Source organism: Branchiostoma belcheri, unplaced genomic scaffold (genome assembly GCF_001625305.1).
Source record: "Branchiostoma belcheri isolate BF01 breed outbred unplaced genomic scaffold, Haploidv18h27 scaffold76, whole genome shotgun sequence".
In the NCBI taxonomy this organism is placed as follows: Eukaryota; Metazoa; Chordata; class Leptocardii; order Amphioxiformes; family Branchiostomatidae; genus Branchiostoma; species Branchiostoma belcheri.
Genome location: NW_017804420.1, coordinates 51,280 through 77,671, shown reverse-complemented (window position 1 = coordinate 77,671; position 26,392 = coordinate 51,280). Strand labels below are relative to the sequence as shown.

General features: G+C 39.8%; 1 protein-coding gene across 11 annotated transcripts in view; it reads right to left on the bottom strand.

Annotated features, from left to right (window-relative positions):
- Window positions 1-23,453, bottom strand: part of LOC109485464 (zinc finger MIZ domain-containing protein 1-like) — a 133,998-nt gene extending 110,545 nt beyond the window's left edge. For 10 of the 11 annotated variants that reach the window (XM_019789067.1, XM_019789077.1, XM_019789074.1 and 7 more), the window contains exon 1: window positions 23,310-23,453. The gene's annotated coding sequence lies outside the window, so the exon portion shown is untranslated. Of the gene's footprint in view, window positions 1-23,121; window positions 23,142-23,309 lie in introns of those variants that run through there. The other variant, XM_019789070.1, reaches the window with a different exon arrangement.
- Between the last annotated feature and the right edge of the window lie 2,939 nt (window positions 23,454-26,392).

Genomic DNA, 26,392 nt, shown 5'->3' with positions numbered 1-26,392 from the left:
GTACTTTTTGCTGACATTCTAACCTATTTTTCTCCTAGTTGATCTTATATGGTGCACCCAAATTTTTTTTGTGCACCCAATTTTTTAGGTGGGTGCACCAGTGTACCTATTCCAAAAAATATATATACATATCATAAATTTCGAGCCCTGGTAGAAATGCTGTAGACATTTGCAGAGAGTATCATTGATAGATGTCAATAACAATAGCATTTTAATTCTCAGTCTTACATTTGTTAAAACTGTCAAGAGGCCAATTATGCCTGGCTAATGACATTCATGTACATATCCTTACAGAGTGCGATGACGCAGGCGCTGGCCACCACAAGTGCTTTTTTTTCATTGAAATCTTCTTTTATCCAAGCCAGAGAAATCCGGCATGAAAACAGCATTGACTCAATCAAAGAGCCTTTTTCTGAACAACTGTGGTCTGTTGACGTAGTCGTCTGCGTAGTTGTGGAGCTCAAGCGGAGTTGATAATTGGTGGACTGCCCGAATCTACGTAATTCATATACAGTGTAGGGATCCTAGCTCCCCTCCCTAATTGATGCTTATTAGATGTACAAAATTGGGACAGATGTGTTACCAGCTTCTCATGAAAACATCACCCCCTAGAACATGTCACTCCATATTGTGTAGCAGGGCTGGAAATACTGGGTGCATGTGCACCTTAGTGCACCCAAATTTGGAGCTGTGCACCCATTTTTTTCTGTGCACCCACAAATTTTCATAGGTTTAACATATGTAAAGGTGTTAAATATATAGTAGTTACAGCATATTCTTAACAACTAAGTGTCACAAAAAAATTATACAATAATTGTTATAGTACTTTCCTTGAAATGAAACATCATCATAGTTTTTTAGACATTCTATTTCATCTTATATGGTACACCTAAAATATTTTTGTGCACCCAATTTTTTAGGTTGGGTGCACCAGTGCACCTATTCCCAAAATGAATTTCGAGCCCTGGGTAGGGTTATTGCTGAGAACTATATGGTACTTTCAGTTCCAGTCAAGCTGATGTGACATGATACTCAACATGTAACTCTTCACTTGCCACTTGCTAATGTAGTGTATTTGTATTGTTGACTGTTGAGTTGGCACAATGAGTTTCTATGATGATGAAATGACAAAAAATGATTGAAAGGTGGATAAACAAAAAAATAAAAAATAAATATTTTTGTAGTTTGCTGTTATTACACTTGTTTCTGCTGGAAATTTAATATATCTCAACAGGAAATAACAATGTATTAAGCATGTTGGCAGAATCTCAAACCCCGTCTCATTAAAGGTCGAATTCGCTTTTTAAAGATTGCATCACATCTATAGTTTATGATTGTTGTTTCCAAAAAGAAATTATCCGCAACGGGCAAAATTCTGATGCAACCAACGTTAACCTAACATCCAACGAGAACAATTAACAATCTCAGGTGGTTTTGCGCAGGTGCAGTATGTTCTGCCAACGTACTATAAGGTCACACCAATTTAATTTCTTGGTTAACGGATTCACCTGTTTCATTTTTTTCTGATTTGCAACAAAAAAATCAGAATCAACTGCAAAATGCTCATATTTTGCCCTGAACTGTTGAAAACAGTCCTTTTATTCCTAGTTGTTACAGTTATTCCATCTTTCAATGCAATGGTATCATTAAAAGTTCAAAATTCATTGTTTAAATTTTGAACCAGTCTGGTGTGTTGACTTCATGGCTCCTATCGTACCATTTTGGGCCATAATAGGATGCCTACGCCAGTTTTTTTTTCGCCCGCCTGCTCCATTATTTTTCTACAGAAATCCGTTAACTAAGAAATTGAATTGGTGTGGCCTAACATTTAATGTTTGGACCTTGAACATGAAACTGTTGTGACTTGCCATAGATTACCCCTTTTTGCTAGGTCAAGGGCAGATGGAGGAGACTGCAACAAAACATTGCCGATTAATCCTGGGCCAAACTGGCAGACCTGTGACATTCATGGGGCCTAAAATCTGCCACCTGCCCTGAGGCAATACAAAAAGGCAGATTATTCACCGGGCTAGAAATACTGGGTGCATGTGCTCCTTAGTGCACCCAAAATTGGAGCTGTGCACCCAATTTTTTTCTGTGGGTGCACTGGTGCTCCCAAATATTTTGTCCGTATTTTTGTACATATTGAATGTATACAGTAATACTGGATATTCTTGGTATCTAAGTGTCATAAACTCTTTGTTGTAGTACTTGACATTTGAAGTTAGCTCCCATTTTAGATTCAAGCTCAGAAAAGGAGCAGTTAAAGATCTGTAATTAGGTTTTGTTTTATATGGTGCACCCAAAAAATTTTGACTATGTGCACCTAAATTTTTAGGTTGGGTGCGCCAGTGCACCTATTCCCAAAAATGAATTTCGAGCCCTGATTCAGACACAAGTTGGTCGGCGCTCTATACACGAATTTTCAACAAAATTAATGCCATAAGCATTTCACTAATTGAATAGTCTGCAGGTAATCTGTAAAAAGAAATAAACACATTAATTCAATTACATTACCTTTCCTTTATACAGATTATCATGATTATTCTTGTTCTTTGTAAGCAGCACATTTATAAATTAAGGGTGTATGAGTCAGTTCAGATATGCCATGTAACATCTGCTTGATATTTGGTGAAGTTTTCATTTTAATTGAAAGTAGGTTAAAAAAAAGATGAGGAAGAAAATAAAACTTTCTGGATATTGTTCTACAGATGTGGTGCAAAACCAGAATAGCATATGGCATGGGTGCTTCAAATATCACATCATAAGAATAAACCAGACAGACAGAATATAATTCAGACTGTCATAGTATTAATAAATCTACAAAATTGTGATTTCATACCAATATACTCTTTTTGTGTTTTTTAGTTATCCCATCCACAAACCAACACCAAATAAAGAAAGAAACAAACAAACTAGCAAGGATTCTTCCCGAGCACATGAACTGCCTATCCCCCAAAATTTGTGACCCTTATATGTCTCAGTCACCAGATATCAAAAGGGTCCACTGCAGCGCCATAACACACTGCCAGGGGGCCCAAAATCTAATCTTTTCAACATCTCATCAAGACCTACACACATACATGTACTAAGTTTCATGACATTTCCATCCATAGCTTCTTGACTTATCATGCCAAGCTACATACATACACACACATACATACACTTCCAAAATTCTGGCAAATTCAAGAAAACTAAAAAACAAGTGCTGGTCAAACCCCATAACCCCCTCAGAGGTTTGCCTTTCAAATTTCAGCATGCTTGTCCCAATCACTGCCCCTCTGACCCCTGCCACCTATCCCCCTGTAATTATTACCACTTGTCGGTGGCCTGATTAGCTCACATTAGTGCTGGCTTGTTACCACTAAATCACTGATCTACCCACTACCATCAGTGACAGGAGGAAGATGTATTTATCAAGTAGACTTACATTGCACATCCCAGGGTTTCATTTGTTGTGCATCCAATCTTGAAGTGGATTATATATTATAAGGCCACATCAATTCAATTATTTGGTTCTCGGATTCACCCTCTTCTTTTTTTCTTGCTTTTCAAAAAAAAAAAAAAAAAATCAGGTTCTGAATCAACTTCAAAATGTTCATATCTCGGCCCCAACAGCTGAGAATCCTTGTTTTTATACTTGCTAGTTTTCAATACATCATGAAATCAATTAATAATTCAGCAGTACTCAAAAGAATCTTCAGGCTATAACAATGAAATATCAAAGAAAACAAAAAAAAAGACAATGTTGTTTCTTGATATAACATGTCCTCAAAGTCAGACAGTAAGGGGCTCCAAAACAAGAGAAATATACACTCAAGTTTGGCGTCAGATATTGAGCAGGGTTCACTATTGTCAAGCCAATTCCGGCTAACTTTTCACAACTCACCAAACACCACAACACACGATATCAAGGTCATTGTGATCCACTGTCATCTAAAGAGACACAATGTCACATTCATATTCTGCCACTCTTGGATAGTGTGGGAGTGCATGAGGGACTGTTTCAACCCAATGTAAGATATTTCCTTGGCAATTTTGCGGCGGCGTTATTGGAATACTGTACATAAGAGAATCCAGGGGGCAGGCGAACACTAATACTTCCTGACAGCTAGTGCTACGTGATGAACACCGTGGGTCATCCCGACCAACAGTCACTGTCACTCTGATACCGTCTATGCAAATCAGCAGCTCTTCTGCCACAAACTTTGCTCCCACAGCATATAAGGCCACAGCAAGTAATTTTATGGATGACATCCGCACGTGCATTGATTTTCGCCTAATTTTGGAGGAAAAAAAACAAGAAAATTTGTCGCCCTTTGTTAGTGGTCAACATGCCGAAAATGGGCAAAATGACATGCCTTGCCATGCTGGAACGTGTATGGCAGAAAAACATGAAGAGAGGAGACAATACAAGGCTCTGATTTATTGTTTTGACTTTTACTTTGATGCAGTAATGTATTTCATTCTTTTTAGAACTGAATCAAAACCATTTGTACTATGATTGAAAACTTACCTTTTTCAAAGTTGTTTCAGTGACAAATGGATGTTGTGAAAGTTGGCAGTAAAGTCAGCACAATATAGGTACCATTTCTTGTTTAACCACAGGCGCTAGGCCACCGAGTTTTTGTTGAGATCTAACAATACATGTAACGTTACATTGTTTTGTAAACCATTAAATAAAATCCTTATTATTGTTTCGCGCATGTTAGAACATACACTGTGTCTACTCATTCAGCCCGTTGCCATCACAATACAGTGGTCCGTTGAAATATTCCCAAAAATCATACAGTCACATAACACGTAACACCGTGAACACGGCCCGTTGAAAGATTCCCGAGAATCATGCGTCACAAACTGATGAGGATTCCAAAGAACCATACGAACAGATACCGAAGTCTCCCGAAGATTGCCGAGAGCCGAACAGCGACTTCCGAACGCTTCATCTTGGTTAGGTACTTAGTACTAGTATACACTAGGTGCGAAATGCCATTTCAAAAGACCCTATTTTCTGCGAAATGCCATAAGGAAAATAAAAGTCTTGATACTATCTATAATCAAGGGGTAACTAAGTAGCCATGTAAACTTTTTGGGGGTATGATACCATATTTTAAAGAAGATATGAAACATTTTGTAAAGTCCAATTTCCGGCGAACTGCGTTACCAGGTCGCTGCTGTACAGGTCAATGACATCATCGCTAGCCAATCAGACGCACGATAGGCCCACATTTCCCGCGCGGTTCTAAAATGTAAACGCACACAACTGGCTACATCACCCGACAAGAGTCTTGACATGCTATGTGTAAATGTACTCTAAACACGTCCACAAACCCCACCGACATGTTTTCAGTTCTACATATGTTTCCCAGGCATGAGATTTGGAAAAGTGTAGTTGTGCCCAATATCTCTAAAAATGTACTATATCGTGTTTTCTGAGTCTGGGGAGGCAGGGACTTCACACCGAACGTGATTCTAAGTCACATTTTTGCTGCCACCCCAGTTGGTAACGCAGTTCACGGGTAGGTGTTTCCTACCCTGTCATCTTTTTGAAGTTATCACCGCTAGCGCTAGCCCCGGCTTGGGGTTCTATCGAGTCGAGCAGCGGTTTTGCGAACGCATTCGAGTTTGCGAAACCTGTTCTATTCCCGTCGGCCTTTGCGCTACCCTGAACGCCAATGTAACAGCTGAGTAATGAGTGTGCTTTTTATTGTATGATTCAGCGGACCAAGTACCCAGCAGTATGTATTATATATGTATGGTTCATTGTACAGAGAATTCTAGGGAAATTTTTCAACGGACCGTGTTCACGGTGTTATGCGATGAGTGTATGATTCTCGGGAATCTTTCGACGGACAGTGTTCACGGTGTTATGTGTTGAGTTCATGACTCTTCGGATCCTTTCAACGGACCGTGTTCATAGTGTTTGTGTTCAGTGTATGATTATCGGGAATCTTAAGCTTGTACGGAGTGCACAGTATACGAGTGTTCATAAAACAAAGCAACAGCGATCTCAACAAAAACTCGGTGGCCTATCGCCCATGGTTTAACAGGGTTTATGATGTCAAAATTTGAAAATATAGGAATCTTGTTTTTTGGACCTGCCTTGTTTTTTTTCGCCCTCTCGCATTAGTTTTGGAGTCTGTGGATGATGTCATCCATAAAATTTACTTACTGTGGCCTAATAGTGAATCCCTGAAATTCTATGTCTCATAAACTGGCCCCTAAAACCAGCAACCTGTCATAGATTAGCTGTATTGAGTTGTAGTTATTAACGTTGAATATTATGAGTCAGTATATATCTATAGCTTCTGGGTGTATCTTTACAGTGCCATGGTAAAAAGAAAAAGTTATACTTTTTAAAATTGAATACTCCAAAAGGAATATACTATAAACTGTATATAAAGTAATAATGGATCTCAGGGCTCGAAATGCCTCTTGCATAGGCAGGCTAATAGTGCAGATAAATTAAGAGCCATGCAGGTATTTCTGACGTCTACCTAACCTGCACTGGACCATGGCTTTTTTTAGGTGTATGTGGATTTGTGCATTGACTGGTACCGCCTACATTCTTAATGAAATGTAAAAAAAAAAAATAATCATCACGGTTTCTGAACACTTTTTAGTGTGATCCATACTAAAGCTTTCTAAATTATGAGTGGTCCAGGTAAAATTTGTCTAGTGCATGTTATAATAATACCTGCACCAGTGTAGGTATGCCGAAAAAAGTATTTCCATCCCTGAATCTACAACGCAGGCATGGTCTTAGACTCTGTTCTCAATATCAGTACTGTTTCCAATACTGTATGTTTCCAGTATACAGGTTTGGTATGTTTGAATTAAATGCCATCAAAATGTAAAGAATGGAAAGTATTCTTGATTCTTTCCTGAATGAGTATGAAGAATTCTTTATATAACCACTGCTGGTATTTGAAAGAGGAGAAAAAGAACAGTCTCAATTTATGCACATTCTCCAGCTTTTGCATACGCAATCTTTCCACTGCACAGAAAACATTTACAGAGCCAATAAAAACAATACAGACTCATATAAACAAACAGCTGCACACCCAAGTTCAGCCATAGAACTATTGAACTGTACAAGACAAAAGATTAACCTTTGCCATGTCAACATCTACACAATGACATAAACAAGGTGTCTGGCACGTTGTGGGGTCAAAAGCCACACTCAACACCATGATCAGGGCTCAGAACACTTTTTTCAGCATACCTGCAACGGTGCAGGTAACACTGAAAATTACTAGCCTCCGTAGCATGCTTAAAGAACTGGGGGTTTGGTGGTCTACGGCTGTTTTCTTATTAGCCCAGTTCAAAAAACAGAGGTAATTCAACCAGGCCGGCTATGTTGTCTATATGCAATCAGAAAATAGCACATAAAACATATTAAAAGCTCCCAAAGACCCTGAAGACCCCATAGCCACCCAGTTTTTGGCATGCTATGGAGGCTAGAAAATGACCTGCACCAGACAACTTTTACCTGCACTTTAGGAAGTGGGCATTCAGGAATTGTGGAACTAAAAACTGTTCTGAAACCATTGCAATTATACATTTGATACCTCAATGGAGCATATAAAAATCCACATACACCTACATGTATAATGTAAATCCAGTACATGGACCAGTTAGGAGCAGGTAGACATCAGAAATAACCTGCACAGCTCCAATTTTACCTGCACTAAGATGCACATGCACCCAATATTCCGATCCCTGTGTTTGTGTCTGTAGGTGTAGAATACTATGGCTACTTTTCAAGAAGTAAAAAAAACTCTTTGACTAGAGGTTGGTGATACGCCACTTCATATTCATGATGTCCAATGTTGGCAAAAACAAACTTGGAGGCTTTTCAAATTTCAGAACAGACTGTTGAGAGTGCAGCTCTTCTATGTTATCTTCACGTTGCAATGGTCTTCTTCGTTGCAGGTGTTTACAGAGGTGTCGGCCACACCAGCATCCGCACAGCGCACGGCTGTCCGCAAACAATGCATGATGGACTACGTGTGGTCACGTGACCCACGGCGGGCTTCCCCTAATCTCCGCGCTATCTCACGCATCCATCTCGATGCATCCTGACGGACTGAAACCGGCTTGGAATACTCTAATTCTAAACAAATGACGTTATAGTCAGCAGAGTCTTCCTGCATGGTTTGTGAAGTACTGTATTCTGGTGGTAAGGCAAGACCAATTTAATCAATTGGTTCTCAACTGCCTGCTTCATTTTTTTTCTAATTTGAAAAAAAAACAGGCTCTGAATCAACTCCAAAATGCTCATATTTTGGCTACAATAGTTTACTGTATTGGGGTTGCAGCAAGAAAATACAAGTCCCTTTTGCACTGAAAAATAGAGCAAGGCTATCTGAATATAGCAATATAGTCACGATTGGTAACAAAAAAAGGCTTCTTAGTTCTGGTATTCATCTGGTATTACCTTATACTATATTTAGCGAGAAGTCTTATCTATTCATATTAGCCAATTATCTGGTAATATGGTACAAGTAATCACCAGTTTTGATTTTGACAAAGCACTGTGAGAGGGCACACCTTGTTATGTAAGATAAGCTATTTTGATTCCTGTAATCCAAAGAGAAAGGTATTCTATATTAACCACCTTAAGTTGAATGGAGGTGGGTAAATACTGTGTGATTGCCTTCCTGAATTTTGTATAGTGCAAAGGTGGTATTCCTGAATTTTGCATAAAATTGATGTTGTTGGGAACCCCCATATAGACCTCCTGATGACTGCTTATGTAATTAGTCAAACTACATTTATTTTATTTTCTAGCCTTTCTACCTGTACAAAAATACATACACATAAAAATAGCATTACAGAAAATCTAGTAAATCAATGCAAAATACTCTTAACACCAACATTATATTATTATACTTCTGTGTCACAAAAAAGCCAAAGAAGCCACAGTAGACAAATAGTAAGTGCAATGCAAGGGTTCGGACGAACCCCTCACAAGTCTCAAAGGTCCACTTTTTGGTCCACTTTTCATCTAAAGGTCCAAGATTTTTCTTCAAAAGATGGACTGATTCGTATCACCAGCGGGGCTGGAATCGTAGAAAAACTGTTGACTCTATCACTGAATAAAAAGTTATCTCTGATTTTTTGTTTGAAATCCTTTCAAAAACGCAGGTAATGCCATTTCAGAAAGTTCATTTTAAAAATTTTCCAGGGGAGCATGCCCCCGGACCCCCCTAGGAACCTACAGCACTATCTGGTCCCCTCAGCTCAAGCAGTGGGAAGAATACCCCCCCCCCATTCAAAATCCTGGCTACGAGCATGCAATGTTTGACAACAGTTTCTAATCAGTATTCCTACTTGCTACAGATGTCGTCTCTAACCTTTACCGCACCACTAGTGACCTGTGCTGCCGAAATGTAAGGCACTTTCCGCCACACTGCTATTGGCACATGTATGAATAGTTGTTGCGCGACCTATTTAAAATTTACAACACTGAAAACTTCTAGAATGGCATTTGTCTGGTGGGCGATATTTATGTAAGGTTTGACGTCAAAGAACCCAAATAACACCCTGTGGGCATGAACCGTTTATCTTTACTTTGAAGTTTTAATTTTCAGTGATTCTGACCGAATAGTTTCCATGGATACAAATCTCTTTACAGGTTTGTATGAAAATTAATGTGTTTATGTATTCAGTCTGATTAAATGTACAAGACACAACCATCTCCTTTACTAAGTTTGGCTTTTGTTATCATAGATTGATAGAGTATTACATGTTTTGTCTCCAAAAATATCTGCTCCATTTTGCACTGTTCAAAGAAATACCGTTGCTTCACTCACTCACTCACTATCCTGGTTTAGATTATACTGCTGCCGGTTTCCCTGTCCCAGGGGTGGGCAGCAGTCGCTATATGTTTCTAATATTCATTTTTGATGGTCTATATTAAAAATTGTTTTAACAGTAACACTAGACATCTAAAGTACAAAAGTCTACCATACCAATATGAGGACAATTTTAGCATTTTCTCATTACATATGTAAATGAGGATCATATTTTGCATGATTTAAACTTAGTTTAACAATGTGATCCTTATCACCTTGGTGTTATCATATTTGTCATTGATAATGCAAATGTCTATAATTTGCATAATTGATATCTATCGATGTTCTTCGTTCTCAGTTACAAATGCAACATGTTTGCTAATTTACAAACAGGTCAATATATGTAGTTCTAATGCGTCAAGCCACTCCACACAAGAAAGTTTTTACTCAACAGAAAGCTGTTTAATCTTGTTATTTTGTCTCAGTAATACACATGTAGCAGGCATAGATGCATTGTTTATGTATCAACAACAATATGCCATATTGTTGAATGACACCTTGACGTCAAGTGCTTCTATCGTATGTAAAAGCAATAGAGACCTCTCTGCTAATCTCATTATCAGTACTAGTATGTTCCAGAAACACATTCAGTGTAACCATATGATGTACATGAGTGGCTGTGAAAGGACCAAGATTACCGCTGGTAAAATGGATCGCGGCGGTAATATGGACTGACAGCTCTCATCTAGGATTGTCATAATGTGGCAATAAAATGTTCAGCTCACATTATTCAAAGCCCCCATCAAACCAACCAAAACATGCCATAATGCGCCCCAAATAACTTTCCAATACGTTTTCATTGTCGTGGGGTTGTTACTGATTTATTTTTCGTGTTTCTGACTGGAACGACACAGCAGATGGTAATAGATATTCCAAAATTAATTTCATTTTCATTACATGTCCGGGATGAAAGGTGGCCGCATTAAATCTGACTATAATGTGGTTAAGTAGTATGACATCATAGCGAAAATTTCCCAACGTGATTATACCCCACCTGACAATTTGAATACTAACAAAGACAACACATCACAGCTCCCAAATCTCATCAATCAAAAAAACTACATCTACATTGAAAAGCTCGGCCTCCGTTATGAGTATGACAAATGGGCCTGGCAAGATATTGTGATTAGAACGGCTGGGAGGCATAGAAAAAGGGCTATAAAGAGCCTCTATACGCGCACACGATTACCCTCTCGGTTGCTCAATTATTTTGTCCAAGGGCCTGGTTGGGGGTAGATTTCATAAGGATGAAGCGACACGCGCGGCGGAGGTAGCAGCGACTTACCGACGCAAGCGCGCGGAATACTAACGTGCAGCCGGGGAAAAAACAATTACCGCAATTCGGCGGCGTAGGGTAAACACCTATAAGGCAGGCTGATTTATCGACGGGCAGCCGAGGAAGCAATTTGCATTTTTATCAGTAGGTGGAGGCGCTTGTAGGAAGGTGTCTTAAAAGCTGTTAGGGGAAGCTTAGTTAGATCGCAGATGATCAATTCTACCTCTTAGGCAGATGGAGTGGTAACGTATCGCGGCGGGGAGAAGAATTGATGTCGCCGAGCGCACGGCAAACGACGAATCTGGTCACAAGACTCTGGCCTGTCCGGGACATATCAACCACCTTCCGCTAGAAACTTGTGTTACCATGGCAACAGTAGATTAATCAATCTATCTTCTCCGCCCACAATACTGGGAAGTTAAAGACCTGACGGGATGAGATTGATTTCACATGAAAGAAAGAAATGAATGTATTTCTTCATCAGTATTCAATACGCAAGTAATAATAATGGCTCAATTTTTTCTACATTATCGCAGAAGTGGCCACATAATGTTCAGTCAGCAAGCTGATGAGCTGAGGATTAAATGGTTCCGATAATATAATGGGGAAGTTTGTGATCACTGTTCAGGTTGTGGATTAAAAAGTCAGGTGATACAATCAGTTGTAGTTAGTTGTTCCAGATCAAGTGCTCCTTGGTTCTGCCTAACTGTGCAGTTCCATAAGTGGATGGGGGACCACACCTACATATGCTTACATGTAAGGACATGAAGTATCACCAATAGAGCATGAAGGTGGGAGCTTTTGTCTCCCACCTACATCATTGCAGGTTGCTAGTTGTTGTTTTTTTTCATGCAATTTCATGAAATTGTTTAGCCAGATTTTTGCAGTTTTTGAACAGGCAATCAAACTATTGCTTTAAGATTGACACAAGTTGTTGCTTTAAATCCCAGTTTTTCTCTGTGAATTGCAGATTGAAGGGAGGTCTTCTAAGTAATGGCACAGCTTTGCTCACAGATCTATGAAGTTAGCCTACTTAGCAGAGCTCATTTGTTATACACAAATTATTAATTTTAATAATTCACAATAATAAATAATTTATTAATTTCACCTCAAGCTTGTGGCCTGTAGGCATACCAAAACATGTAAAATTTTTAAACATACACAAACATAACTATCTTTATCTGCTCTGACATAAACTGTTTGGATCATCATTAATTCAATTAATTTCCAGATCAAAAATTTTGCTTCAATTAACCTGCAGGACACAAGGAATGCCTCTCTAAAATCTGGGTGTCATTTTTGTCACATATAACAAGTCATACAATGACAAGTGTACAACCGTGTTTGGCACATTGGTGGGTTAAAGCAGTTTGAAATTCAAATTTGTGGAGGGATGTACGCATACATATTCTAGAAAAAAGCTACCAGTACAGAGTTGACAAGAGAGGGCATAAAGCATCAGTTACTGTATCTAATGTTAGGAATACTTTTAATCAATACTTCTTGCAACAACAATGATGACAGAGAATTGGCTTGTAGTGAGACATCATACTGGACTTAAGCAACAGTACTTTTAGTAATTGGATAGACTTTTGTGAAAACTCAATACCGAAACTGTCGGAAATGCAGAGAGACGAACCACAAGTGACGAACTTAAGTCACTCATGAAACAATCCGCTGCAGTACGTCGCCGAGAAGATTTAAGTCTCCGGTGAATCAGTATGCAGCACATTGCACCACAACAGCACCACTGCCCACAGCAATTCAGTAGCCCATTATCAGGCAGGGCCTGTACAGGTAAGGAATACCTATTCCCCAGGGACAGGTGGATTCAACCCCATCACCATAAAGAGAGATAGTAGGGTTATGCTGGGGCCGCCAGGGATAGATAATGGGCAGCAGCTTTGGGCAAGGAAAGTAGGAACCTGGGGCCGGAACAGGCGCTGCCGCTCTCTCGGTAAATATGGACATGGACGCCGCACTTGTTGGGTTAGGATTATGGGTAAAGAACTGTGCTGGTCACTTCCAGTTGAGTTATTACATGTAATTAATTTGTTATGATTGGCTTCTTAATCCATTTGTCACATTTATCCTTTATTGTTATGCCTTCTCATTATATTTGGCTTTCATGTTTTATGAATTGTTGATTGTATATTTGTGATTATTTAGCATTTTTTTTTTTGTTATTTGTTAGCTATTATTTAGTTGTCTATTCAAAGAAAATCATAATGTAAAGTTACTTGGACCAGTATCATTTTGTTCTGCATACCACATGCTTTATGCTTTTTCTACAAAACAGATATTTTTTGTGTGTAATTTAAGACAAAAAACTTCATTTTGAAAAAACATTGTAAAAATTTAGATTTAAAATAAAAATCTCATTTTTCAACTATTTCCCAAGATAGCTGTGACCGTGCGGTGAAGCACCTAGGGCCTAGGAAAAAAAGTTGTATTTCCTGTTTCAGTCCTTAAAAAATAAGGGTTGGTAGGTAGGGATTATATATCTTTTTTTTTTACTTCTCTAGTGGTCAACTTATGAGGACACTTATATCTTCAAAAAATTTATGTCCTTTGCAGGGGTCCACACACAAAAAAAAGGCTAGGGTCAGCAGTTTTTTCTAGGGTCGGAAACAGGAAACACAACATTTTTTTTCTACGCCTAAGGCCACACCAATTTAATTTCTTGGTTAATGGATTCGCCCGTTTCATTTTTTTCTGATTTGCAAAAAATAAAAAATAAAAAATTCAGAATCAACTGCAAAATGCTCATATTTTGCCCTGAACAGTTGAAAACAGTCCTTTTCTTCCTAGTTGTTACAGTTCTTCCATCTTTCAATGCAGTGGTATCATTAAAAGTTCAAAATTCATTGTTTAAATTTTGAACCAGCCTGGTACAATTTGACGTCATGGCTCCTATCGTACCATTTTGGGCCATATTAGGATGCCTAGGCCTGTTTTTATTTATTTTTGTTTTTCGCCCGTCCCGCTCCATTATTCATCTAGAAAAATCCGTTAACCAAGAAATTAAATTGGTGTGGCCTAACCACAATTCAACAGACGGTGTACACAGACACACAGACTGTGCCCCTTCCACACCACCGGTGCCGCTCCTGGACCACACATTACCCATTCCCAACCACATCCCCGGGTCAGCTTTAACTTTGCCGGGTCACCCTCGCCTGATATTCCATCAATTTCCACTGATATTTCATTAGGCGGGGAAATACAGAGGACATTAAGCATTAACGAGGAGTGGGGACGTGACAACACTCCCTCCACACACCATTTGTCAGCGCGCATCCCCCACTGACTCATGGGAAGGATATGCAAAGAACATACATTTCTCGAATCAAGTACAACAGATTTCAAGAGTCTCGATGTTGTAGACAGATTTGGCTACATTACATCTTTACATGTAAAGGTCCCCACAATGCAAAAATAGGTAGATATGTTAAGGAATGCTTTGCTATTAGAAAAATACCGAAACTTGTGATTAGCCCATTCGTAGTTGTTACAGGTTTTCCATCTATCTATGCAGTGGTTTGATTAAACGTTCAAAATTCATTGTTCAAATATTAACCCAGCCTTTTGTGTTGACTTCATGGCTCCTATTGTAGCATTTGCAGCTATAATAAGATAGTCCTAGACCTGTTTTTATTTTTTTCGCCTTGTCGCTTCATATTTTTTCTGAAAAAATCCAAGAACCAACAAATTAAATTGGTGTGGCCTAAGTGACCAGTGTGTTATGGGGAAGTAGCAAGTTAGATGATTGGATGTTGGACTTGGAGTAAAATTAGGATGCTCCAACCTGGAGAAACTGTTTTTACGCTAACCACAGTGGTGGGCCCTACGCAGGAAGGAAGAAAGGAAAGTGATCTCATCCAGTTTTAACTCACTGGTCGTGGCAGAGAAGACTGACGCTATATATTTATGGGTTTGTTGTACCAGCTTGATAGCCTGGGTACCATCCTACTTGTATGCCGAGGCTCCCACACTCGCTTCCCTAGGGGAAGCGAGTGTGGGAGCCCCGGCATACAAGTAGGATGGTACCCAGGCTACCAGCTTGATCAGCTCATAATAATCTTATGTCCCTTGCAGGGGTCCACAAAAAAAAAGTCTAGGGTCGGCAGCTTTTTCTAGGGTCGGTCGGGAAACAGGAAACACAACATTTTTTTCCTAGGCCTGAGAGTGAGAAAAAGGTGAAGGATATAAGGTGTAGACACTAAGTATGATCTGGGCAGAATGCAATAAATCATGCCGCTAGGCTTGATAACACAGCAACAAAAAGCTATAACTGTAATTTCCATATCAACTCCAACTGTGGCAAGATGCCAGACGGCCCAAATGCCCCTTGCTTTTCTTTCGCCCAAGAGTGTGGCTGACGAAACACGAGTATTAGCATGATCTAATCCACGCTGACATTTCAAGGGTTAAACAGCCCAACATGCAGGGGAAAAGTAATTTAGCAGAGTACAAATTGAGGTGTTCGCTTGGGAGGAAACCTGGTGTCCAAGACCACAAAATTAGCCAATAGAGCCTGTCAGCAGAAGCCTGGGTGCCATCCTCCGTAGTTTCCGCCAGCTTCCTAATGTCGAGGGTGGTAGCCAGCGACATTAGGCCACAGCAGGTAAATTTTATGGATGACATCCTCCGTAGATTCCAAATCTAATGCGAGCGGGCAAAAAAGAAACAAGACGGGCCGAAAAAAACAAGGTTCCTACAATTTAAAATTTTGACTCAATCATTGTACGAATGGTTTTGATTCAGTAGGAACATCACATATACGCAGCCAGCATCACATATTACTCCATCAAAGTAAGAAACAAAACTTTAAATCAGAGCCTTTTCTTGTCTCCTCTCTTCATAGTTATCTGCCATCCACATTCCGGCATGGCAACAGATATCTTTGCCCATTGTCAGCATGTTGACCACAGTCAGAAGGCAACAAAATTTCTTGTTTTTTTTTCCAAAATCAGGTGAAAATTAATGCGCGCGCTGATGTCATCCATAAAAATTACTTGCTGTGGCCTTAGGGAGCCAGCAGAACGTACTGCACCTGCACAGAACACAAGAGTTTTCATGACCTTGAACAATCTTTGGTCAACTTTGCATCGAATTTTGCCCGTTGCAGGTGATATCTTTTCTGACACAACATGTGAAAACTGAAGACGTCATCTTTAATATGCAAATATGAAATTAAAAGCATCCTTGATATGTAAATATGAAATTAAAGGCAAAGTGCTGCCCTGCAATTTCAGGGCAGCAAACAAAAAAATAATTTCGGATAAGAAAATCTGATATAATATTGACGTTTACTGCCATTTCTTAGCACATTTTCATCAATATTTCACACTTCAAGAGTTTGAAATACTAGTAGCCCAAAAACAAGCTACATCTGGCATCTCTTTATTTTGGGGTACCACCCATAAATACTAGTACTCAGCTACGATACAAAAGAAGCAACCATATTCCATCAGCTACATCACATTTTTGTCTCACACATATTGGTATGCTATGGGAATGACCAGAAAATTGACTTTGAAAATCCAGTTTTGCTACCCTGACATTGCATTATATTGAATGCCTTTAATTTAGTTTAAAAGAGACATTCTGCCGAAGGCCTGAGTGAGTGAGTATGCCAAATGTACAAAACATGATGGGTTTTGTACAGGCAAACCACTTGGTCATATGACCCTAGTGCCCAGTCTAGCAGGGAGACATCTGACATCTGATACCCTCCCCTCTGCAGATCAGCCAGTACGCAGTTTGCCCAAGGAATTACCCGACTCCCAGTTTTACATTGTCTGCTAAAAGCATGTGTTGCCAGTTGGCAGGGTAACCTGGACAACACGAGTGGAACGCAAACATTCGTCAGCGGACAGAAGTTGCGGTAACGGACCACATTAGACACCCTCGCCTATTACCAGGGTAGTCAAAGGAGAATTAAAAACTGAGCATGAGATGTTTTTCAGCAAATACAAATGGAAAATTTTCTAATAAGTGCTACATTACGAGTGCAGCTTGCAACCAAATCTAAAGTTTGCAATGGCTTATTGCAAGTATATGTACAATATAAGATTATAACATGGAAGTAGTGATTACAAATACAATGTTATTGAGAAGTAGTTCTGGCACCAGTAAATACACAGACACTATATTCTAAGATTTGTTGATTAAAGAACCCACCATACCTTTTGAAAAAGAGAAGGGGCATGCCCCGGTGTGCGATGGTCCAAATATTACTAATAATACTATTTACACCATCACCAGGAAGAATAGAATGAATATTATGTCACACTAATGCAGATCCCAATAAAACAAACAAACAAACAAACTAAGACTTCCCTCTTTTGAGGCAGTGAATAATTTCCCACAAATTTATTTCAAAGAGCACAGCTTGAGATTGATGATGTTTGCAAACAAAACGATTACCCAATGATGTAATATTTCAAATCTGTTCAGTGAAAATTTGTGCAGATGGTACATGTAGTACTAGATCCAATATTATGTAGACAATACATCATACCTGGCACACCTGGCCTTACTGTGATAGAACAATAGAGAACAAAGCCAGGTAACTTGTCCTATACAATAAAGGGGAGGTATGAACAGGTGTAAACATTAAATACAGAAATGTCTAATGGGCTAGAGATAATTAAACAACAGGCAATTCAAGTTCAATCTTTCCTGCTAACAGGAGGTATGGTCCCTGACAATGTGAAAACAATACAATATGCGCAGTAATAAACCAATTCTCCATAAAAACTATTGGTGATGCTGAGTAAAACTAAAAGTTATGAAATTGCATTTTTAATATGCATCCAGGAATGCCATTTTCTCAGTGTCAGTGAGGAGAATTGAACGTTCTCTTCAATTTGGAGAAACAATTACTGAACATTACTGGTCTAGGCGTCCTGTGAGAGCCCAAAATGCTGCCAAAAGAGACATAAAGTCAACACACAAGGCTGGTTTATACGTGAAAATTACTGTACTTCAAACAATAAATTTTGAACTTTTCATCAAATCACTTCATTGATAAATGAGAAAACTGTAACAAGTAGGAAGACAAGGGCTTTATTCCAAAAAATCTGATCCTCTTGGGGTTGATTCAGAAACGAACCTGTTTTTTTTTTCAAATCAGAAAAAAAATTAAGTGAGTAAAACCTTGAACCATGAAATAAAATTGGTATTGCCCTACCAATTCAAATTTAAAACTTCCCTTTCAATGTATTTACCATATATCAAATTGATCAATGATGATAATAACTTTACATCCACAACATTATTACTTATTTTTAGCAGAGAAATACCCAAATGGCTCTTTCGTTTTCTAGAATCCTCAAAAAAAAGCCATTTCATGCTACTTCACATCTACAATGTGTCTGCCCACTTTGGTGCCACCCACCACCTTTCTATATAATACAGGAGATTATTTCACCTGACAGAGAATACAGTCACCTTCCCTTGGTGCAGCTGGCATTTCATAAAAGCCAAACACCCAGCTACCATTAGCACTGACTGACTTCAGGGAGATTGAATGGTTCTGACAGGTATGGCTGCTATTTACATCCAGACGCCCCCAAAGACATTGTCATCACATCTGGGGGACTACATGGCGATGATGATATAATACGCAACATGTCCAAAGCAGACACCCTGGCGTGCTTTCCACCTTGTCATATCTATCAACCAAACGTTAGGAAACGCTGGCTTTTTTCTGCAAGCCTTCCGGACACGACTAAAGACTTGATTGGAAATCTGACAAAGTTTGCGATAGAATCAGCCCCGCTGAAATTAAATTGACACCCAAACGCCTGGAGAAACAAACACAGCATCTATTAGAGCCCAGTCCATATACAAGGAGTGAGACATTAACTACATGTATCAGGACTCAAAATTCATTTTTGGGAATAGGTGCACTGGTGCACCCAACCTAAAAAATTAGGTGCACAAAAATTTTTTGGGTGCACCATATCAAACAAAACCGAATTGCAGGTCTTACTGCTCCTCTTCTGAGCTTGAATCTAAAAGCTTGAGAGCTAACTTCAAAATCTGAAACATTACTACAACAAAGATTTCATTATTTTTCTGATACTAAAAGACCAAGAATATCCGGTATACTATAGTATTAGACCCTTCTAATGTTAAAAATTCCTACAAAAATATTTGGGTGCACCAGTGCACCCACGGTGACAGAAAAAAATTAGGTGCACAACTCAAATTTTGGGTGCACTGAAGGTGCACATGCAGGTGCATTTCGAGCCCTGAGTATACAACATGGGTCTGTATTGTGAGCGATCTCTCTCTCACACACTCACGGGCACAACCTTAATGGAGAACTAGTAGCATGACTTGCATTCTGATTTACTGTGTGCCTAACTCGGGATTCTCTGCTGCAGAATTTTAACGGTGCGGGAATTGAGTTGGCTGGGAGAAGCCGCACAACAAGAAAGAAATGATGGGGTGGGTCTCCATCAAACATAAATTATGACATTGCCAGGATTTGTACTCAACCTTTCAGTCAGTCTGCATTACAAAGCACTGTCCCTGCTAAACACTCATTTTCTCCACTGACTGGATAACACATTGACTAAAGCTAACGGAATAGAAAATCACTTGTTTTCAGTGATGTAAGAATAATCTATATGATTATCTTTTTAATCCATTTATGAGATCAGATTGTTGTTGTAATTAGAATACCGAGACTCGTGATCCAGTTTGAATGTGTAAAAATGCTTTGGAATATATTTTTTATTGGTTATGGATGTTATTTCAATTTGATAGCTTTAATTTCATCGTAATTACACCATCCAAAATCATTTGAATTTAGACATGAGAGAAAATATTGTCGTTATTACTTACTGTGTAAGTCAAATTTTTCCTGATTATAAATCGGTCTGCTTTGACATATATCAGGAGCGTACATTCAGCGTATGTCACCTCAAGGGCTGCCATACGAGAATGTACATTCTTGATATACATGCAGCAGTGTTCTCGCCAGGCCTTTTGAGCATAGGGGCCCCCTATGCTGTGATTTGGACCCCCTATGCTGTGATTTGGACCCCTATGCTGTATTTCAACCAGCATAGGGGTGTTTTTGGAGGGAAAACGTTCATAAATCTTGCAAAAACTGAAAATATAACTTTAGAATGATGCTATAGCAAAGGGAAAATCTGTCCTTCGTTAAGCGAGAAATAGTGTCTCAGGGGGTCATGAGTTTCAAAATTTTTCTACTAAATGCACGTCTTTTGCCGCGAAAGTTGCCTTCTGTACCTGACCCCTATGCTGTGAAAAAATCCTGGTGAGAACCCTGATGCAGGCTGATTTATACGCAGAAAAAGATTGACGCATTCAGTTTTCATACACTTTCATGCATACGCAATAGCCTTACATCAGGTTTTTGCCCGCATGCAAATAATAAGGTTTAGGTCTTTCATTCAGCAAGAACAACAGACTAACCAATCCTTCCCCAAGACAATAAACTAGTTAGGCAAAAAGATCCAGCTTGTTGCAATTGTATGACTTATGACATTAGCATGGGAGAGCTTAATGCATAATGACAAATCATTCTTCAGACAAGTACCTGATTGTAAAAGGTGACAAGATGATGCCAGTTGAGTAGATTATCTCAAATTATTAGAGTTGACTTCTTGTGACAGCCAGTAATATGACAACATATTACTGTGGTGAAATATCTGTAATAGCACTCAGTTTCAAACTTTTCAAAAATGTCTCGTATGCTAATGGCTACCATGGGATAGGTTTTGCTATTTATATATTTTTGGAAACTTAGGTAACATAATGTAAGAATATGTTCATATATATTATATTCTCTGTACGACCTAAGTCTGCTGAAACATAACTGTTAAAAAAAGAATGACTTGTTTCAGGGCTCGAAATACTGGGTGCATGTGCACCTTAGTGCACCCAAAATTGAAGTTGTGCACCTAATTTTTTTCAGTGGGTGCACTGGTGCACCCAAATATTTTTAAAGGAATTTTTAACATTAGAAGTGTATAATAGTACACCAGATATCTTTGGTCTCTGAGTATCAGAAAAATCATAAAATCTCTGTTGTAGTAAAGTTTAAAATTTTGAAGCGTTGTTAGTTCTCATTTTAGATTCAAGCTCAGAAGAGGGGCCGTAAGACAATTAGGTTTTGTTTCATATGGTGCACCCAAAAAAATTTTTGTGCACCTAATCTTTTACTACTTTTAGGTTGGGTGCACCAGTGCACCTATTCCCAAAAATGAATTTCGAGCCCTGTGTTTATAACTCTGTACAACTATACAATGTAGATGTTTATGAATTTGGTAGGACTCAAATCATGTCACTTGTGTGTTGTCATATTTTGCCTGACCCTGACCTCTTCCCTCATGACCTCAATGAAAAGCGGCCTGTTGAGTATTTCATGAATAAACAAGTATAAATTATTCAGTATAGAAAGGTTGCCGAGTTCTATTTGTGGTTAGACTTGCAGCCATCCCATAGCTCAAAACATGACATATCATGATATCCTATTTAGCGTGTTCCAGTGTATATATACAAAAACAATCTGTACCAGAAAAATATTTACATCAAACAGGTTTTGAAAGACTTTCAAAACTGATACAAAGGTGTGATTTTGTTCTCTAAATAAGAACATAACTGACACAATAAGACATTACAAATATTCAATTAGATTGCTAGGTGTGAGTACGGTGCCGAACACATTTCCTCACTCCACCCAGGTGTAAAATGGGTACCTGACTTCAGTGGGGACTGGGGAGGTAAAAGGTACCGGTAGTGATAGGAGAGGGATGAGCTCCACCTCCCAATACCAATTGCCCTAGACACAGTGGATCAACATCCCACTGCCTTAATATATGCCATAAAAAAGGCTACGGTACTACTTTTTTCTAAGTCCTAACAGACCTATAGTCATGACTCTCAGAAAGCTGCATTTTTCCAAGAAATTGATCAGCAGGAAATTTTTCAAAACAACACACCTAAGTCCTTCCTGTAGCCTCCATCACAGACTTCTTGGAGTGGGCCTTATGTGAGGGGACGCGCTCCCAGTGCTGATACACGATTTTTTACACGGGCAAACATGGCAAAGGTTCTCTAATGTGGTAGGAGTCCCCCCCCCCAAAAAAAAAAATGCTGCCCTTCCAAAAAGTCTGAGACTGAGGCTAGCTTCTTCAAGTTCTTGAGAGTTACAACTAAGTGTGTTTGATACCACAATCAATTAATAAATCTACTTTTTTTTCATACTTCCTCAAAGCCTCAACGCCAGTTACAGGACCATGACTTCACAAGTGAAATGCGAAAAAAATCTGGGGAGGAAGAGAACAGCCCCGGACATTTCCCCTTGTTTCAAAGAAAATACCAGTGTGAGGAAAAGCCACTTCTGTGACATTCCCTGGTCATGACTCTCCTTGTCATGATGAAAACAGGAAGTGTGATTTCAACAACGTTCCTTCATTTCATCACCATCTTTTAGCTGTATCACACTGAACTGCATGATGATACAAAAAGCCTGGGTGTGGAAAGGTAAAGTAAAATGTCTTTAGGACTGCATTATGCACCGATTCCGGTTGAAATTTTCAAAGCAGACTGTATTTGCATAATAAAAGCATGAATGGTTTGATGGGTAACATGTTGTTGTTACCACTTTGTTGAAAATCGGGGTCGCCTGCATGGCTTCGGTTGATCTTTTTAGCGAAGTAAAATTAAAATGATCGGTTTCCAATTCCACATCAAGAAAATATTAACCTGGTTATCTATTAATTATGATCGCTGGCTTTAGTGTTGTGATTTTGTCTGTTTTGTTTTGCCAACTAGTACTCGGGAGGTACCACTTACCCCCCCTCCCCACTATAACTCAATTCGTGATCGCATTACAAAACATAACATGGCAATATTAAATCAATGAAACACATTAACACCACCAACAGACTATTTCATATTATCCTGTATGCGGAAAATAAGGGCAGACGGCGGTACCAAAACACGAGAGACGAGCTAGGCACGCGATTCGCTCCTAAAGCCGGAACCGCACAGAAATCTGTGCTGATGAAACTGATGATGACCTGACACTGGCGTCATGCCACACGTCAAGCACTGCCTACAAATCGGCGGTTTCCTAGCGAACCGCGCTAGAACCAACGCTACAAAAAGCCTCCCGTACTTACCGGGGTGTCCTCTGCAGTCTGGGGTGGGTGTACGGGGCAAAATCGTCCGAGATCTGGCCGATTTGGGCGACAAATCCCAGCTGGAAGTCAGCGGCCACTGCGACCGCCGAAAGTTGTCTTTGTAACCTGATATCAACCAGCCTGAAACACGCGCCGTGATTGGTCAGGTTTGTCAGAAGAGGCACGACCTTTCACCCGACTGATATTTCCCCATTTCCGCCAATCAGCAGCTATTTACATGGCTTCCTCGTCTGGGAAGGATGATTTCATTGGATGAGCCTTTCGAGCGGTATTTTTGAATCGTTATATCTCAAGACTCCAAGATCTAATGGTGATGATGATGATTTCAGCATTTGTTGGTTCGCCTGCGTTTCTGCTATGCAGTTTCTGTTTGTTCTGCCAGGGGGCACTTTACATCTGCAGGATAAGGATTGCTATCTCTGATCACTTCATTATTATACCAAAGTGTCTCTCATGTAAAAAGGCAGAAAACTTTTAGTATGCTGTTTTATGTTTCACGGGGGCCTGCATGCCCTTTTTGTAAGGCATAACCAGGCCTTTGCCTTTTTAGTCTTCGTGATCCGTAGGCAGCCTCCCAAAAAATTAACGTTATTCGTAAAAGTACATTAGCCGCAAAGCATAAATCGTAAGCACTACCCCCCCCCCCCATGCAGGCCCTCTTTCAATCAGTTTCATGTTCTCCTTCATAGGACCAAACAGTATTATTGGCATTTTCATTATGATGTTTTTGTTTGAATTGCTTGTACCTTGTAGCCCCGGGGCCAGCTCATTGAAGAGGGTTTTCATACAGACACCCAATGAATTCCAAAGAAGTCCCTTCCAAACAAATCCCTAGAATAATTTGGTATACAGCCGGACTGAATTTACTGTTAAGCGTTGCCAACCCTCTAAATTTACTGTAGAACGGCCCTCACCTACTCTTCTGTCCACCAGCAAGAGTTAGGCCACACATCCTTAATTTTATGGATGACATCCTCTGAAGACCCCAAAACTAGTGCGCGCGGGCGAATAAAAAAAAATTTCCGGCCAAAAATAAAAATGCTACTAGCGCCAGGCCAGAGCGCGCGCGGATGCCATCCAGAAAATTAAGTTCATATATAAATCAGCAAAAAGCCAACATGTGCCGGCTTGTCGTATATGTCGCTATGTTCTGCCGCAAATTCACAATACCAGCTTTGCCTTTAACGCCAGGAAAGACGTGCTGGTGTGACGATAGTCAGTTATTTAGAACTCGTCAATTTAGGATTATGAATCCACTGAGATTGGATATATAATAGCTACACAGTCAGCTGTTACAGGCTTTCAACTCATGTTAGATGGTCTCACGGCCAAGCCTGTACAAGGCTATCAACCCCCTTTGAGTGTCCCATGGCCAGGCCTGTTCCAGGCTATCAATTCATTTTGAATGGCTACAAGACCATGGCCAAACCTGTACAAGGCTGTTATGGTTTGTAGTATGACGCAATCACGCAACCACTTGTGTTGGTGACTCGTTCCCAGGCTAGGTTTCGACATCAGGGGCTAAAATAGAGATTTACCGAATCCCGGTATAGTGGAATATTTCGCTAACAATCACCCCTTGCACACCCCTCTTCTTGCTCGTAAGTTTATATTGTTCCGATTCTTATAAATTTAATTTTCTTTTGGATAATATACGATATCTTGATCGTCCTACGACAGAAGTACGAAGAAGTGCAGTACGCAATCATCCCCTATGTGAGACTCCTTTGAAACTCCTTTGTTTTTGCTAAAATAAGACGTAGAGTAACATGTACAAATGTAAGCAAACATGGCGGCCCGGTTGTAATTAATGTCAGTACGGCAGAATATCGGTCGTGTTCTGGAGTATTTAGCGGGATTTGAAGACCACAAACCTTCCGTGCACCGAGTTAAGACAGCAGACATGCATATTATTATATTATATGGTAAGGGACAACCATAAACCGGATGAAAACGCATATAATCGCGCAGACGACGGGAGATTGGTGTCTGGTTCGGTCAACAAAATCTTATACATTTTGTATTGTGAATGCAGTAAACTGAAAGAAACGAATGAATGATTGAACGAACGAAAAAGTGAAACGTGTCCCTTGCCTATGCCTACATTTTCAATCAAGAGTTCTGCACACACAACTCGCACACAGTAGACTGTTGTTGCACTTCACAAGTCGCCAGAGGTCGCTGCTACACGGTACATTTGCCGGATAGTGTCAATACGTTTCACCGACGTCAGGTCGCTCTGCAGTGAATGGGACGCATATTTCCAACTCTAACCCTAATCATAACTTCAATTCTAACCATAGCGATAACCAAAACTACGGCTAAAATTGGGACGGCGAAACATAGGAGCAAATGTTGCTGTGAGTGACTTGATTTAGTATTTTGTACAAAAGTTCATCACAAAGGCCAGTGTGCAACGGCACTGCTACAGGTACGTCATAGTTACGTCAGCCACAAATAAATGTGACCCTGCAGTTTGGAGACAAATCGCCAGAGGCCACTGCTACACGGTCCATCGGCCAGGTTTCAGAAGATGGGTATTGTCTGATTTCAGGATCAATAGACATATGGTCATCTTTGGTATTGTTCCAACCACCTGGCCAAAGTGCAAGAAAGATGTCATCATCTACATCATCGCTGTCACGAGGAAACGTATTTGGTCCTCGAGATGTGAGGCAGTCTTTGACAAAACGTTTGTAACCCACGTTGAGATAGTTCCGTACATCAAGGAGTGCCTTCGCTCAAGACTGAAGCTAGACTTTGTACGCCTCGGTGAGGCAGCCTTCCTAGCACAGTGGTGCTCTTCAATACGTTGGGCGAAGGTCGTAGGGGGAAAACTACGCTTGCGGTTTTAGCCCCCCGTTCCCTTCCAGTCGTATCAGTTTTTTGTTGTGAAATGTCTGTCTTTTATGTCATTATTTTATTTTGATGTGTCAAGTTGGCAGGAGTGGGTTGGTGGGAGCACTTGGACAGTAACCTGTCGTGGGTAGCTTGGCACATCCTTTTTCTATTCCTCTTCCTTTGTCTATGTCTCTGTAACGTCGAAAAGTTGAAAAAAAAAG